Genomic DNA, 15,909 nt, shown 5'->3' with positions numbered 1-15,909 from the left:
TGAAAACTGTATCCTCAGCAACGGATGTGAGCAAGCTCTGGGAGGTCCCACAGGGACTCTGCTGTTCTACTGGCTACCAGGGTTCTGCAGCATCTCTTCCATCTTTTATTATATCCCAGTGCTGGGAGTCTCCCCCTCTCTGCCATCCATCATCCCAACTAAAGAAATGTTGTCCTATTTTGTTTGACTAACTACATAGGGTCACAGAATGGTTTGGGGTGGAAAGGACCTTAAAAGCTCAACCATTTCCAACCCCCTGCCAAGGGCAGGGGCACCTTCAACTAGATCAGGTTGCTCAGAGTTCCATCCCACGTGGCCTTGAGCACTCCCAGGGGTGGGGCAGCCACAGCTTCTCTGGGCAACCCTTCTCCCACTGCCCCAGGTACTGACACACACGAAGTACAAACATCCTAAAAGGATCTCTCAGCCATTCCTTATGAGGCCATTCAGTGTAGCTTTCTTCTAGTCCTAGATATGTACAAAAATTTCAGTTTCCCAGTTGCCATTCCATGTGCTGCCTGGTTACTGCTGGAACAAGCAGCTTTCCATCACCTTTCCAGGATATGGACCCATCAGGCTGCTTTTTTCCAGAGGTATGAATCTTTGGCTGGACATTTCTTGGGTTTTTTGGCAGTATCAGAGTAGACTCTTCACCAGCTTCATCTAAACCCAACATGCAGCATTTATTTTCCTCCTGACACATATGCCTGTAAACACACACACATGCACGGTGTCTAATAGTCCTTAATGCTGGCAAACATAATTTTCATTGACTGCTCTTCCAGATTAGCCTTCCAGGTCTCTGCGTTATGTAACAGTTAATTCATTGCTTTTGTCACCAAATCCCTTCTTGTTCTATTTGGGTTTTTATTACTGTTATTATTTTTGTTTTTCTCTTCCTCAACAATGATAGATTCTTAGCTAAGAATATCTTCCAGGACTGCAAATCTGTGTGCATGCTGTGGAGGGGACAGCATCTATCAAAGTTTTCCTAAACAACCCTCATTTAGAACACAAATTATTTTCTCTCCGTTTTTCCTCCAATCATTTCTTGCTTGTAATTGTTCTCAGCTTAGGAAAATTTACCACTTTGAAGTGCCTTGCATATGTATTATCAATTTAAGATCACATTCTGCTCATAACAAATGCAATTAGGGCGTTTAAGCAACTATTAATTCTGAGTTCAGTAATCAATTCACTTTTATCTGTCCAGTTGAGGCCTGATACAGAATTACTCCAAATTCACTGCAACACTTCTGGTAACACAAAATTATCATCTGTCATTTTTAGAGACCATGGGGCTGTGCACTGGCAGCAACACGAGTCCTTCAGCATCTATCCCTGAGGCTGAAAAGCTGTTCTGGGAACATGGATTTTCTTTCCCTTTGTTATGGAGCTATTTAGGGAAGGTGTTTGTCCACCCCCCTCCATCGATCTGGTGTCTGCAGGGAAATGTCTGAACTGCTGCAACCTGGATGGGAGAGCAGCCCCTGGCTGGGTATTTGGACAAGTCCTGCATCCAGCCCTGGGATCCCCAGCACAGGAAGGACATGGACCTGTTGGAGCAAGTCCAGAGGAGGCACCGAGATGATCAGAGGGATGGAGCAGCTCTCCCATGAGGAAAGGCTGAGAGAATTGAGATTGTTCAGCCTGGAGAAGAGAAGGCTTCGGGCTGACTAATTGTGGCCTTCCAGTGCCTGAAAGGGCTCCATGAGAGTGGGAGAGGGACTTTGTCAAGGACACGGAGTGACAGGACAAGGGAGAATGACTTCAAACAGAAAGAGAGTAGGTTTAAATTGGATATTAGGAAGAAATTCTTCCCTGGGAGGGTGGGGAGGCCCTGGCACAGGTTGCCCAGAGAAGCTGTGGCCCCATCCCTGGAAGTGTCCAAGGCCAGGCTGGACGGGGCTTGGAGCAACCTGGGCTAGTGGAAGGTGTCCCTGACCATGGCAGGGGGTTGTAACGAGATTAAGGTCCCTTTCAACCCAAACTATTCTATGATTCTCTGATTTCATGAATATAACATTGCTCAGAGCCCTGTCCAACCTGGCCTTGAACACTTCCAGGGACGGGGCATCAGCCACTTGTCTATTGTCTATAAAATAAAAAAATATTTTTGATAAATGATCTGATGTTTCATTTAAGCTCAGCAGTCAGGGCCTGGCTGGGAGAAATGGGGGCCAGAAGCACAGGGGGCCTGGGGTTCCCACACCTGGGAAGGGGCTGAGCTGCAGTGGGACAATTAGCAGGGATGAGCCACAGGAGCAGGATCCCAGCACCTCCCCTGCTCTGAGGGTTCCTGGGTTGCTGGAGTGGATTCAATAAGAGGGACATTTTAGGATGTTGATGGAGAGATGACACAGATGCCAATGAATTCCCATTAGCTACGTGTGCCCTCAGGACTGTTGTAGCTTCAGCATTTAGTCTTGTTGCAATGGCCACTGGAACTGGGACAGGGAGTGTGACCAGCAAGGCTGAAGCTGTTACAGACACCCAACATCAGTTCAGCTGATGGCACTGCAAAGGGCAAAGAACAAACTACTCAGGGGCTGGGCTAAACCTCCTCTCTCAGGGGAGACTAAACCAAAACTACTTCTGATAAAGCAATTAGTTATAGCCCCGTGTTTCATCTCTTTTGAGCCAGGGGTCAGGGGAAGAGAGTGATCTTCTGCAAGTAGGGAGATGAAGAGCAGTTAAACAATGTAGGGAAAAATCAATTTCAGCAAGCTATCAGAAGAGCATTCACGATGAAGAATTACAGTTGTAACCTTTATGCTGGGATTTTTTTTCCCCTGGATGGAACTCCCACAGGAACCTGTGAACTTGTTGAGCTGACAAAATATGTTTCATTTGCGAAGAAACATTTTTTTTAATTTTAATGTTTTCATTCCTTTCACTACCAGATATTTCGCTTGTGTTCTGGCTGAGCTGAATTTCTGTGAGGCATCAGGGAGGGACACTTTGCTATATGGGGACTGGGAAGGAAGTTGAGATAGGTCTGGAAAGGCTGTTCCTGTCCCTCATGCATTAACACATCTGCTGTTGCCATCACTGACAGCACTGAGGGCACAGCCACAACCAAGCTTCCTTTCTCCATCCTCCCAGCCATTTATAGTTAATCTCACAGGGGCCCAGGCTTGTCAAAACTCTGGATCACGGACATGTTCCCACAGAGCTGACACCCCTGGGGCTGCCCCACACCATGGGCACGTGTCTGTAGCACAGAGGATGGAACCATGCTTCCAACAGGAGAGTTTATCACTCCTCAGCCACAGGTCTGTACGGGACTGAGATGCAGTTAAGCAGTTCCCCAGCCCCTGCACTACTTTTTAGCTCAATTTCCATTTCCTAAACCACTGCTGACGTCTGTCTAAATAATCATTATCTCCACAACCACGCTGAGTTTTAGCTCTGCTGAGCACCTCACAGCAGATTTGGAGCTTTGGAAAGGATGCTGAGCTTAAGAAGCTGCTGCTCTGGGTGTTTTGTCCCATCTCACCGGCTGTTTTTCCCAAAGCACACACAAACACACACCCTACGTGCATGCAGCTCCCTTTCATGTGAGTCGCCTCAGCGAGTACTTGCTGTCAGATCTTCCAAGCCACAGCACATTTTTAATCAGTCAGATAATTCAATCATTCATTTCAGACCTGCTCTGCACAGCTGTCATTTGCGAGCATCAAAGCCTCTCTGTCAAAAAAAAACCCACACAGGCTGGGGGGGTTCATTCAGGCGTCGCTGTTTCAAAGTGCTGGGGGGCTGGGGGGTTGCAGAGGGGGGAAAAAACTAACAGGATGGATTAAATGAACTTATTATAAATACTTCTGAAGCTACCAGCCAACCATCCTCAGCAGAGGACAATGGCATGGCACAAGGGCAACTCAGGCATCCGCAGGATTTGCAAGGTATTTGCAAATCTCACTCTTCAATTGCAGAGTGGGGAGAATGGAGGCAGGGGGGGGATGTCAGATGAAGCTTCTTGCCTGAGATGCTCAAAGCCACCGAAATGGGATTTGGATGTCTGGTTCTCATTAAAATTAATGGAAATTGGGTGCCCAGACCTACAGGCAGCTTTCAAAAGCTGCGTCTCCATCTATAATTAATGTTCCCAACGGAGTGACTAAATATTTATACAATAGGTCACATTATATGCAAAGTGGCAGAGGTGCTTGTTGGTAGATCAGGGACCAAGAGAAGGAGGATCCAGTGGGGTGTCAGGCTTAATCCACGTTGTCCCTTGTTTAAAGCACTTATACTTGCAAATCTCCAGCAGCTCCCACTGGATGAGCACCTGGGTGGTAGCTCAGCAACGATGATGTTCTCAGGGTACAGTGCAGCAAATTAAAATGGCAGCTTTACAGCTTTACTGGTTTTTTTTTCTCTCCTTCCACACGGCTCTGACTTCTTTTACCAACTCACTTCACCTCTGCAAATCTCAGTTTCCAGTATGAAAAATGCACAGTGTTGCTGCAGGAGTGCAGTGGAGCTTAAGCCACGAGCCTTGGTCAGAGGTGCTATAGGTGGCAGACTCCAAGGAAAAGACTGACACTAATCTGCCTCCAGGCATTAGCAGAGCCATGGCTGGGTCTGTACCACTGCATTTGCTCCGTAATGATGGAGTAATTCAGGGTACAAAGCTTGTGGGTTGAGCCCTGAGGGTGTCTGAGGGGTCTGTGATCTGGGATTGAAAGCCTGGTGCTCCTGTAGGGGAAGTTCAAAGCAACAAAGTCCTATCTTGGTTTGTCTGTCACCTGGGCCATGCCTTAAATCCAGCCCCAGTTGATCCACTGAGAGGGTGTCCATGGATGCTTGGGCCTTGTGCACTGGGTAGCCTTTTGGTCCACACCCAAAAGAGGTCCCAGGCTGGCTCAAGACAAACACTTGGGGTGGGCCTGATGATCACAGTGCTTTATAATGCCTTAATCAAGGAGATTCCACTTCTCCAACCTTTGAGAATTTGCCTTTTAATTTTTTCTTCTGTGTCCCATCCAAAGCCACCAGATGGAGAAGCTCTGCTGACTCCAGGAATACGGAGATGGCTGCAGTCTCCCCCCATGCTTTGGCATCTCCAGGCTTGCCAAGGTCAGATGAACATACTGAGTGGTACCTCAGGGCTCACCTGGGATTCCTCTGTAGGTCCCAAACTTCTAGGGTGTGGGTTGGAGCTCTGGCTCCACTGAAAGGACACAGAGCTCAGCTGAAGAACAAGTCATCTGGTCTTGTGTCCGTGGTCAAATGCCCTCTTTACAAAGAGTTTATTTCTGCCCTTTAGCTGCTGGTCAGCTGGCTCTTCTCTACTTCAGTAGAAATAATCAGTAGCTTATGTTGGCTCTCCACGTGACCTTGGATGCCCTACACAGACCTTTCTCTGGTTCTCCTGACCATCCTGACCATATTTCACAGCACAACATGGGCTATGGTTGATGTCCAGTCTGGCTTAGCACAGGTGCACAAAGCTGTGTCAGAGAATCATGAAATCATGGAGTACCCTGAGTTGGAAGGGACCCACAAGGATCATCCATGCCAACCCCTGGCCCTGCACAGGACACCCCAACAATCCCACCCTGTCCCTGAGAGCGTTGTCCAGACACTCCTGGAGCTCTGGCAGCCTTGGGGCTGTGCCCACTGCCCTGGGGAGCCTGGTCAGTGCCCAAACAGCCACTGGGGGAAGAACCTTTCCCTGAGATCCAACCTGACCCTGCCCTGACACAGCTCCAGCCGTTCCCTGAGGTCCTGTCACTGATCACACAGAGCAGAGATGGAGCTGCCCCTCGTGAGGAAGCTGCAGATCCTGGTGAATTCTGACCTCAGTCTCCCCTTCTCCAGGTGAACAATCCAAGTGCCCCCAGCAGTCACTCAAGAGGTGAAACCAAACACGAGCTAAAGCCACATCACCTGAACCTCAGAGCCCATCGGGCAGGGCAAAGGGGAAAGAAGGCACTGTTCCTCTCTAACACCACAGCCAGTCTGTGTGGCATGGGACAAACACTGTTCCCTGGCTTTGCTCCCAATTAAAACAATTGGCTCTGCAAGGCAAAAATGCAAATTCAAGGCTTAGAGCTGTTGTCCCCAGATAAGATGCCAGGAGAGCACCAAGGACACATAAAGAACAAAACAGCTTCATTTTCCTTGTGATTACCTGACTGTTTATTTTTTAATTAAACAACAGCTGGGTGTAGAGTTGTGAGACAGCAGAAGGATCCCAAGACAGAGGAGATTAGGTGCTCTACACATGTGAGGATGTAAACCCTTCCCACCACGGCCAGTGTGGCAGCTGAGGCTGGCAGAATGTGCCCCATCACTGAACTAATCCCTGCAACAAGCTTCTGCAGAGGCTCTTATTTTTGAGCATTTAACCCCACAAGCAATTCTGGACCCCGAATCACAGCCAAGCCCCCATTTAGGGTTGATAGGGGGCTCACAGGCAGGGATTTTAGGAGCAGGTTGGAGAAGCCTCTGTTGGCAGCAAGCTACATAAGAACTGGTCCCCCCTCTTCAGGTACGAATGTGCCTTAGGCCACCTCTGAAAGCTCCTGCCAGCCCTGCAGGTCTGTCACTTGTTGATAGGTGTGTAGGTAACAGTCTGAAGGGATGTGTTTTCTTATCACATAGACTCAGGGACAAATTTCCCCATCCAGAGATCCCTCAGGGCTTGGCAATGGAGGGAGGGCTGTGAACTCTGGCAGAACGTGTTGCCCTTGCTCCCAAAGAGCCAAGCCTCCAAACCTGCATCCCTCTGACTCATGAGCAGTTACTAAGAAAAGACTGGGACCAAGGATTCAAACTGTTCAGCTGCAGTCATGCTCCTCCTCAGCCCCCAAACTACTGACCCAACCACCATCCCAAGGCACAGGCAGGACCCCCCACTTAGAATCACAGAATGGTTTGGGCTGGAAAGGACCTTAAAGATCATCTACTCCACTCCCTCTGCCACGGGCAGGGACACCTTCCACTAGACCAGGTTTCTCCAAGCCTTGCTCAACCTGGCCTTGAATATTTGGGGTGATGGGGCATCTACCAACTCTCTGAGCAACCTGTGTTTTACCACACTCTTTGTAAAAGACTTCTTTCTCATATCCCATCTAACCCTGCCCTCTGTCAGCGTGAAGCCATTCCCCTTTGTCCTGTCACCCCATGCTCATGTCCAAAGTCCCTCTCCAGCTCTTTGGAGCCCCTTTAGGCACTGGGAGGTCCTTTTAGATCTCCCTGGAGCCTTCCCTTCTCCAGGCTGAACAGCCCCAACTATCTCAGGCAGTGTCCAGAGCAGAGGGGCTCCAGCCCTCGGAGCCCCCACGCTGGGAACACACCCGTGCTCCCAGGGCGAGCTGTGCAGGCTGCTGTGCTGTCAAACTGCCCTAGATTGGAGAGAGTAAGCTCCTTTCTGAAGGAAGATAATTGCTCTATTTTAAAACTAAGTGGTTCAAGGAGAAAAACACAGGCAAGAGGGCCCGAGCAAGATGCTCTGAGCGCGGGGTGGGAAACAGGAGGTGTGCAGGGCACAGCTGCTTTGCTGGATGGTCAAAGTGATGGATGAAAAGCATGAGTCAGGCTGCTGCTGAGCTCCCAGCCCAGCTAAATCAGTGCTGCTGGAGAGAACAGACCGAGGTGTGAGAAGTGGGTGCCCCTCCTCAGGGTACTGAGCTGCAAGGCTGGGCACCCTTAAAAGCCAGAAAGGAAAGCGACCGGTGGAAAAAAGATCCTCTGTCTCCTCTCACCTGTCCCCTCTCTACCTCTTTGGGTTTTGTGGCCACAAAGGAAGTTCCCAGAACACTTTGGGCCAGCCCTTTAGGCCAGGCCCAAGAGCTGGCACTGTGCAGCCCGGCCATGCAGAGGGACAGCCCCTGCCACGGGGACAGCTCCCATGGAAGCTGCTCTGGGGAAAATAGTTGCCGCTCTGGCAAACGGTCTCCCAGAGCAAAGACCAACAAACTAGAGCAGACAACAACAGGGCCATTAATCAGGGCAAGCCTGGCATCTTCCTGGACCCCCCCACCACTGTGATCAGTGATTTCACCAAGCAAGCACAGAAGAGGCCTCTTCAGTGGAGTTTTGTCCTTGCTGCTTAAAATTCCATAGCTCCCCTTTCCAAGCAGGCAGGAAAGAAACAGTTTTTGTACGTTAACAGCCCACCCCCCTCGTCCCCATTTGTTTGGAGGGAGCTCTCTGGCTTGAACTTGGCAGGCTCTGGGCTGCAGGGGAAGGACACCAAGAGGCTCGGAGGATCTGTCAGCTGATTCTGAGGACTGGCACTGGCCCTGGCAGAGATGGGTCCTGTCTGAATGTCCCTCGGTTGGAGGTCAGAGAGACATATTTGGTGCTCCAGTGTCACACCAGGGATGCCTGTGAACAGCTCCCAGCCTCCCCCAGGTGGGCACCCTTGCTGATTCTCCTTCCTCTCATGCTCAGGGGCAGAGACGTTTCACTGGCAGGTCTGATGCTCAGACATCCACACAAAGACAAAATGTGCACGTGGTGAGCAAAGCCACAGCTTGCCTTCAGGCAGCATCACAAGACAACCATGTAAAACCCATTTTGGGGGGGACTCTGTGACCTGGAAACAATGGTGGAAGCACTCAGCTGGCCCCTCATACAGGAGCTGAATGTTATTTGTGTAAAATTTTGCTTTCAAGGCAAGGCTGCCTGCCCTGTCTTGTCTGAGAGCTATTTGCTGTCATTTCAGGTCAGAGTTAAGGTTACTGAGAATGTAAATGACACATTTTCTCTAGCAGAGAGCCGAGGCTCCTCCGTTGCAGAATGAGAACCCAGAATGAGCAGGAGGAGGCAATAAGTGCCCTGCAAACCTTTTTTCACCTTAAAATAGTTTTCCAGTTGAGAATCCACAGCTGTAACTTAGCACACACGCCTGGACCTTGCTCGTGTGAACCCACCTCGTGCCTGTGACTCCCTGCAGCCAGTGTCCTTCCAGTGTCCCGTGCTGGCCAAGCTGTAGGATCAGAATCATAGAATCACAGAATTGTTTGGGTTGGAAGGGACCTTAAAAGTCATCATGGGCAAGGACACGTTCCACTAGAGACCCAGCTTCTCTCTCAGAGATCCAGGGTCATTTCTCTGGGATGGTCACCTCCATCAGTCTGCCAGTCTGCCATGGGCAGGGACAACTTCCACTGTCCCATGTTGCTCCAAGCCCTGTCCAACATGGACTTGGACACTTCCAGGGATCCAGGGGCAGCCACAGCTTCTCTGGGCAACCTGTGCCAGGGCCTCACCACGCTCACAGGGAAGAATTTCTTCCCAATATCCAATCTAAGCCTACTCTCTTTCCATTTGAAGCCATTCCCCCTTGTCCTGTCACTCCGTGCCCAAAGTCCCTCTCCAGCTCTTCAGTAGCCACTTCAGGTACTGAAAGGTCACAGTAAGGTCACCCTGGAGCCTTCCCTTCCCCAGACTGAGCAATCCCAATTCTCTCAGCCTTTCTCATAGGGGAGGTGTTCCTCTCCTGTGACATGCAAGGGACTTTCTGCTTTCAAATCTTTCTGACAGCCACCCCCTTCCCTCCCCATGGTCTGCAGCCCCTCTACCACAGCAGTTCATCTCGTGAGCCTTATCTTTGCCACACGCAATCTCAGTCCTTTGTCTCTCAGGACGGGGCTTAGAGAACTCTCCAAAGTTAACGAAGCGGGTCCGTCCCCTCATTAACTCCCTGGGCCTGTCTCCTTTGATTAGATTGTGCTGACTCTGCTCGCACATCACACTTGCTGCTCTAGATGCAGGGACACTGGGGCATTTCCAGCTGGGACACAGACAAAAGGAGGAGATAGCACAGCCTTGGTTACCACCGGAGCAATTCAGGACAAATAATTAGAGGCTTTCATGGCTAATTGGATCTGTACTGTCAATCCAGGACAGGAGATGCCTTAACCCACACTGCCTGCCTGAGATTGCTAAGCAGGCCATAAATAAACTGCAGTGCTGGTCCAAAGCTTGTCAGCCTTCAGCTTCCAGCCTGCGTGCTCCCTCCCAGCCTGTCCAACGGGGCACTGCCCTTTTCCACGGCTGCAGCCTGGCAGCCATGCCAGGGAGTCCACCTGGGGCAGCTCAGAGACCTTCAGGCACCCTGACCTCAGCGTGTCGTGGCTGGCTTGAACAAGAAGCTGCAGTTTTCAAACTGAAGTCAAAGGGTAAGAGGAGGAGAAGCCAGCAAGAGCCAGTGTCGGAGATCAGTGTCAGCAGGGACTGGCAGCCAAAGACAAGGTGTTTTCCAAGGAAGGCTTGTGAGCTGGCAGTCAGGTCCCTGCAGTACCCAGACCTCAAGCTGCCAGTTTGCAGTTACAGGACAAGGCTCCATTTCCATTCCCAGCTGACTCTCAGCCCTGAGAGGGAGCTCAGCCCTTTCCTTCTCTGCTTAGACATCTCTTTCAGATCCTGGAAGCGCTGGCTCTTGAAGATAAGACATATAGACAACAACAAACACCTTCACATGACTGCCAGCTCGAGCAAGGCCATTCAAGACCCTTAAAGCAAGCTGGAAGCCTGACCCTTCCCTCTGAGGACCTTCAGCATCTAAACATCTTTAAGGAGGCACTGGGTCCCTGCCCATGCCTGTGCGAGTTCCTGGGGAAACACAGAAGAGGGAAATGGCTTGTACTGCTCAGGACCACGACCTGCAGATCCTCTGCCTCTGCCAGGGGAAAGCCAGGTACAGGACACGTAGGGAGGCAAAGTCACAAAAAGGACAGGGCCAGGCAAAAATAGAATAACCTACTTGAAAGTAGGACAACATCACTAAAGAGTAGGACATCTGGTCACCGCAGCAGGAGGAGCAAATACAGGGGAGGCAGCTTGTCCAGGCACATGTCTCACCTGATGGGAGACAGCTCATGTGCAGATGTGTGGTGTGCTCAGGCAAGCAGATGGGATGATCAAAGCAGAGCAGCTCTCAGTCTCTCTGAGATGACTGCTAGACTTGCTGCTGGCAGTCAGTGTACCTGTCCTACCCCCAGAAACACCCCACTCCCAGGAGCCTGTGGGATATATGTGCCCAAACTAACAGCTCATCCCTTCTACTTGATCTGCAACCATCACCCAAAGAGAAAATATAAGAAGATTCCCCATGTGTCCCACTGCTGTTGTTCCGGAACACGTTTAAGGCTTGTAAACTGCTTCAAGGTCCCTGCTCTGCAGCCATTCCCTCCCCTGGCTCAAGCCCACCTACCTCTGCTCGACTCCTTGCCCCCCAGTGCCATCCCCCAGTGCCATCCCCCAGCCAAGGCTGGCTGTTCACCAGCAGAGCACAGCTCAGACAGGACGTGGTCAAGAAGTGACTAAAGTTCATCACTGAGCCTGAATGAGCATCTTCACAAGCTCCACAGTGTCAGGCCGTGGCTAAGCCAGGCAGGACAGGACTTTTGGAAGGAAACAAGAAAGTAACTGCTGCAGATAGTGAGCTCATCAAAGGAGCCTCAGTGCTCCTTGCAGAGAGGAGTTAACGCCACGCTGCTGACGCTGCTCCAGGGCCCAGTTTCCTACCCGGCCTTGGCAGGACAGGCAGTTTTCTTGGCTTAGAACCCTGTGCTGGAACGGAAACCCAGAGCATCAGGTCTCAGGACACCATTCAAAACCCTGTTCCTTGTTCCTGCTCTCAAAAGAGGCAGTAGGAAACCGTCCAGGTCCCTTTGCTGAAAGCTTTAAGGCCCTCCAGAAAAGGTCTCTCTGCCAGGTGTGGTTTGTTTCTTAAACTCAGATTTGCCAAAAGCCGTCTGGGACAGTCATGAATTGAGGTGGGACCCATGGCAGCCCCCTCAGCAGACCCAAAACTGAGGTGAGTGTTTCTGGACTAACCTGATGGCTGAGCCCACCCTGAGAAAAGCCACAGAGATCACTTTGCAAGTGTCCCCATGTCAGGTTCCTTTTAACCTGTCACCCACAACGTCCTTTTACCTGCCCTGCACTGAATTCAGCTGCTCAGCCCCTCGCTCTGGGCCAGGGGAGTCTGCACCCCAGCCTGGAACTGGGATGATGCCTTTGAGCACACAGCAGTGAAATTCAGTTTGCCAGCAGCAGGGTGCAGGCTGCAGCTGGCTCTGAGCTGACTGTAGGTGCACAAGCTGGCTGTTCACAGCCTCACACCACCTCTGCCAGCCCAGGAAGCAACCCAGAACCACTGCCTCCCTCACACTTAACCCAGTAACCATGTCTCCCCTTTTCCTGCCACACTGATGCCAGGCAGAAAGAACCAAAAGTTGTCACTCGGGGACAATGATTTTTTAACTCCAAGATTGCCATTCATCCTATGCAAAGGCATTTTGATTAAAGAATCATCTCAAATCCACAAACGAGAACTCAGTTCTGAAGACGTGATCAGCATTTCCCCTTAATTAAAAAAAACAATATTTCAGAAAAGCAACCTAATTTATCAAACATTCTGATACCCTAAGCCTGCCCTCTGCCTCCCCTTCAGTATCTATACGAAGGGGTGGAAGCTCCACTATGATCAACAGGCAAGGTCTGCACTACCCAGAGGGACTGACAGTGAACTGGAGGCTGAAGACATTTCATAGCATGAGAAGATCCTCACAGCAAGAGCTCCTCATCCCACAGACACAGCATCCCATGCCTGCAAACCTGCCAAGAGGCTGCTAATTCTGCTTGCCAAGAAAGGCCTGAAACCCTCCCAGTGAAATTTTCGTCCATCAAACCAAGATGAGCTGCCAGTCAGCTTGAGTGGGCTTGTCCACATCACACCTTTTTTAATTCTGCTTCTCAGCCTTCCCTCTGCTCCGGGGAACTGCAGCAAACCCAGGAATGGACGTGGCAGGGATGCCGCTCCTCTGGCTCGTGTCTTACACACCACTGTTTGAAAGGATGTTTCTGACACCCAGTTGAACCTGCTCCCTTACACAGAAGGACAAGGGAGCAGCTGGCCAGGAACCTGAGAGCAGAAAAATCCTTGCAGCAAACTCTCTATCAGGCCACAAATCCTCCAAAACCCCTACTCCAAGTCCTTCCCTGAGTAGCCCAGGAAGCATTGCAGCTTTGAGATAGCATGAGACCACTTCAGCACAAACTTAATCCCGCAGTGCTCCATCCTGGAGGCTCTCCGGGAAGAAGAGCCAGCTCAGCGCCTGTCACTTCTCCCTACACTGCTTGTAAGAGGATGGCGATCCAGCCTGGGGCACTGCTGGGCCTGCAGAGAGGTGGGTATGCAGCGCCCTGAGCAGCCTGTCCTGCACCCTACTGCTGATACAGGGGATGGCACAGCCCGGGAGCAGCCCCATCCCTCCAGCACGGGGAGAACGCAGCTCCGGGGGCACCCCATTGCTCCAGCATATGGGACAACACAGCCCCAGGACCACCCTCTTCTCTCCGGCACGGGTGTGACACAGCCCTGGGACACCCCCATCCCTCCGGCACAGGGATAACACAGCCCGGGGGCACTCCCATCCCTCTGGCACGGGGATAACACAGACCCAGCACACCCCCACCCCTCTGGCACAGAGATAACAGAGCCCGGGGACACCTCCGTCCATCCGAGAGGGGGATAACACAGCCCGGGGGCACCCCCATCCCTCTGGTACGAGGACAACACAACCCGGGGCACCCCAATCCCTCCGGCAGGGGTCTAACAGAGCCCCTGGGGGGGCGGGGGATAACACAAGCCCGAGAGCAACCCCTTCTCTTCGTCACGGAGGTACCACAGCCCCGGAACATCCCAATCCCTCCGGAACGGGGGTTACACAGCTCAGGGGCACCCCCACCCCTCTGGTACGAGAACAACGCAGCCCGGGGCACCCCAATCCCTCTGCGACGGGCGTAACACAGCCCCTGGACACCCCAATCCCTCCAGCACGTGGGTAACAGTCCGGGGAGCACCCTCATCCCTCGGGCACGGGTGTAACACAAGAGGGGGGGCACCCCCTCCCTCTGGATAACAGAGCCCCAGGACCACTCGCTTCTCTCCAGCACGGGGGTGACACAGTCCGGGGACACCCCCGACCCTCCAATACAGGGAATAACACAGCCCGGGGACACCCCAGCCCCCTGATACAGGGAATAACACAGCCCGGGGACACCCCAGCCCTCTGATACAGGGAATAACACAGCCCGGGGACACCCCAGCCCTCCGATACTGGGAATAACACAGCCTGGGGACACCCCTGTTCTTCCGGTACAGGGAATAACACAGCCCGGGGGCACCTCCGTCCTTCCGATATTGGAATAACACAGCTCGGGGAGTACCCCCATCCCTCCGACACGATCTGAACCACCCCTCCGACCGCACCGCTCACCCCGAGGGGGCCCCTCTCCCGGAGACGCTCCTCCCGGGTGGGAGGGACAGGCGCACTCACCCCGTACCTCCTCGCCCTGGTCGTGCGCTCTGCCGTGTCCCCGGGACACGCGTGCGGCCATGGGGAAGCGGGAGAATCCCCCGGGACATTCCCCGGGACAATCCCCGGGACAATCCCCGGGACAACCGGCACCGGCCGCGGGGCCGCCAGGGGGCAGCAAAGCGCCCGGCCCGCGCCTCTACCGCCCCCTGGCGGCCGCGGCCCGAACTGCGCCGGCACCGCCCGGGCCGGGATGAGCGGGACAAACACCGGGAATGAGCGGGACACACACCGGGAATGAGCGGGACACACACCGGGATGAGCGGGACAAACACCGGGATGAGCGGGACAAACACCGGGAATGAGCGGGACAAACACCGGGATGAGCGGGACAAACACCGGGAATGAGCGGGACAAACATCGGGAATGAGTGGGACAAACAACGGGAATGAGCGGGACAAACAGCGGGAATGAGAGGGACACACACCGGGAATGAGCAAGACGGACAGGGGGGATGAGCAGGACATATATTGGGAATGAGTGGGACACAGGGGATGAGCGGGACTTTGGGGATGCTCATCACACACCCCCCCGGCTCTTTTGGGGCAGCCTGAGCACCTCCCGAGGGCTTTGCTGGCGGTGGAGGAGCAGTGGAAGAGGAGAAGAAGGGTGGTGGGTGTTTTGCATGTTGCTGGTGTGGGAAGGGGCTTCAGAAAGATCTATGATGGGCCAGAGAGCAAGGCAAGAGTACCAGGCTGAGGGGCCCCACGTTGGTGCTCGACCTCCTGAGCCCCTCATCTGCTTCTCAGGGATAAGGGAGAGAGGAGGTGGGGTGTGCAGGGGGGCTGTGTTCCCTCCAGGCAGCAGCTGCCCTCTGCACTGTGCACAGAGGACAGGAGGATGTACTGGAGATACTCATCATCCCCCCTGGCTGCTTTGGGGCAGTCTGAGCACCTCCTGAGGGCCTTGTTGGTGGTGGAGGAGTGCTGGAAGAGGAGAAGAAGGGTGGTGGGAGTTTTGCATGTTGCTGGTGCAGGAAAGGCCTTCAGAAAGCTGTGGGATGGGCTGGAGAGCAGGGCAGGGGTACCAGGCTGAGAGGCCCCACGTTGGTGCTTGCAGTAGTAAATACTCTTTTTCCAGAAGATTTTGCTACCGAGGAGTCAGCATTTCACTTAAGAGAGGCTTCCCTGCCACTTTCTCCAAACAGTGTTGTTCTCTTCCCTCTTGCATTCCAGAAGCTCACTCTCTGATATGGGAGGACAGAGAAGATGCCACAGGTCTTTGCATCCAGTGGGGAGAGATGGGGAAGCAGAGATAATAAAACTCGAAGAAGAAACAGGAGGTGTGTCTTTCTCAGGCCCAGCGCTGCTTTGCAGCCTGATGCAGCTTCTCCTTTGCAAGTTTTTAGCGTTCTCGTCTTCAGAATGAACCTTTTTGGATTCTTTCCACTGCCCTGACATTTTTGGGGGTACCTGCGTGTATCTTACCACACAGTGCTCAACCTCCTGAGCCCCTCACCTGCTTCTCAGGGGCGGGGGAGAGGGGAGGTGGGTTGTGCAGGGGAGCTGTGTTCCCTCCAGGCAGCAGCTGCCCTCTGCACTGTGCACGGAGGCTCCGTGGACCG

The 15,909-nt window shown here is 52.7% G+C and overlaps 1 protein-coding gene across 1 annotated transcript in view; it reads right to left on the bottom strand.

Annotated features, from left to right (window-relative positions):
• The window catches only part of PSD2 (pleckstrin and Sec7 domain containing 2), an 86,890-nt gene extending 72,491 nt beyond the window's left edge, over positions 1-14,399 (bottom strand). The window contains exon 1 of the mRNA XM_027726242.2: positions 14,307-14,399. The gene's annotated coding sequence lies outside the window, so the exon portion shown is untranslated. The remainder of the gene's footprint in view (positions 1-14,306) is intronic.
• Between the last annotated feature and the right edge of the window lie 1,510 nt (positions 14,400-15,909).

Source organism: Pipra filicauda, unplaced genomic scaffold (assembly GCF_003945595.2).
Source record: "Pipra filicauda isolate LSUMZ 115617 unplaced genomic scaffold, ASM394559v2 scaffold3_size10097308_pilon, whole genome shotgun sequence".
Lineage (NCBI taxonomy): Eukaryota > Metazoa > Chordata > Aves > Passeriformes > Pipridae > Pipra > Pipra filicauda.
Note: the sequence above shows the minus strand (reverse complement) of the source record. Positions and strands in the feature narration are given on the sequence as shown.